The following is a 2,007-nucleotide window of genomic DNA, read 5'->3' as shown; positions in this document are numbered from 1 at the left end:
GTATCTTAAATATATATATATACTATGTACGTAGAACATCAAAACAGATTAATAGAAAATGTCCTTCCTCAGTTTTCTATAAACAGTCATTCTGCATAATTGCTTACAACGTTTGCTCTATCGTAGATAGCCGTGGAATGATGAACCTAATTTAATTCAAACCAGCAGTGTTGTTAAGTACCGATTTGATTTCAACTTTATAAGAGTCATTTTGGGGAAAGAAGAAAAGAAAACACAAGAGTTCCTGTTCTCAGATAGCTTGGGATGCAGCCTAGAAAATGAATCCATGAAAGGTAACAAGTACGCTTCCTGAGTAAAGGGAAAGAAAGGACCCCTGTCTGCCTCACAAATGGGGCTCAATCAGCTAAGTATACATGGAAAGATCACCACTTATAGCTGAGAATGATTGATAGCATTTTGACAAAGTAAAAGGAGTAATAACAGCATATTGTACGTCAGAGTTTAAAAAAAGTTAATGGGATAGAAAAATGCAGAGTAGGCTTGGGAAATGCTTACTTTTGTAGGTTAGTTGGAGCCTAGTTAGTGTAGATAAGGGGAAGGAAGAACAGGTAGGCAACAAGGACTGGGGCTAAATCCTGGAAGATCTTTAGTTCCCTTTATTTTTGTCCTTTTTTGTGACCGGTAAGAGGATGGCAACCCTTGGCTTGGTGTCGCCCGCACTGTGCTCAGCCAGTGAGGGCACCTGCCATGCCTATATAGGAACCGATCCCGCGGCCGGAGTGCTGCTGCGCTCCCAGCACCGCACTCTCCCGAGTGAGCCACTTGGTAAGCCCTTGAGGGCCATTCTTTTTTTTTTTTCCTTTTTGTCTTTTTCACTGACCGGTAACGGGATCGCAACCCTCTGCGTTGCGCCCGCACCTTGCTCAGGCAGTGAGCGGGAACCGGTCTCCACATGGGATCCGAACCCTCAGCGAGAGCGCCGCCGCACTCCCAAGCAGTGCCCTCTCCAGTGCACCACCGGGCTGGCCCTTGAGGGCCATTCTTAAAAGGCTGAACTTTTTATTGCAGACCCCAATGTTCCCTTAAACATCACATGATGACAAGCAGTGTTCTGGAGCTAGATGTTCTTACACAAATCCCAACCCCGAGCAACCACTACCATGTAGTCTTGAACAAGATGTTTAACCTTCTTATGTTGTTTCTTCAGGTAAAAAATTAGAGATTATAATAGTACCAATACATTGTTTTAAAAATTATTGAAGTTAAATCAACTGAATAGCTTAGAACAGTGCCTAGCAAATACATTGTTTTAAAAATTAGTGAAGTTAAATCAACTAAATAGCTTAGAACAGTGCCTAGAATAAATTAAGTGTTCTACAATATCAACCATTAGAATCCCTGAACCACAAAGTGATGACGACTACATTTGAGAAGACGAAGTACGAGAAATTTCACAGACATAATACTTTTTATCACTTCCACTGAGATTGATCATGGAAATTAAAACTCAGTTATGCATTTTAAAAGTTATAGTTTCTAATTCTTTATATGTAGCCTATATTTCTTTCAGACAAGCACTTGAAGTAGGTTAGTGGATAAAATCAGAAGCAAATACCACAATCAAACAAACAAAACTNCTCAACCAGTGAGCGGGAACCGGTCTCCACATGGGATCCGAACCCTCAGCAAGAGCGCCGCAGCGCTCCTAAGCAGTGCACTCTCCAGTGCACCACCGGGCTGGCCCTTGAGGGCCATTCTTAAAAGACTGAACTTTTTATTGCAGACCCCAATGTTCCCTTAAGCGTCACATGATGACAAGCACTGTTCTGGAGCTAGATGTTCTTACACAAATCCCTACCCCGAGGAACCACTACCACGTAGGCTTGAACAAGATGTTTAACCTTCCTATGTTGTTTCTTCAGGTAAAAAATTAGAGATTATAATAGTACTAATACATTGTTTTAAAAATTAGTGAAGTTAAATCCACTGAATAGCTTAGAACAGTGCCTAGCATAAATTAAGTGTTCTACAATATCAGCCATTATA

This window comes from Galeopterus variegatus, unplaced genomic scaffold (assembly GCF_000696425.1).
Source record: "Galeopterus variegatus unplaced genomic scaffold, G_variegatus-3.0.2 Scaffold16139, whole genome shotgun sequence".
In the NCBI taxonomy this organism is placed as follows: domain Eukaryota; kingdom Metazoa; phylum Chordata; class Mammalia; order Dermoptera; family Cynocephalidae; genus Galeopterus; species Galeopterus variegatus.
The sequence above is the reverse complement of the archived record's forward strand: the minus strand, read 5'-3'. Positions refer to the sequence as shown.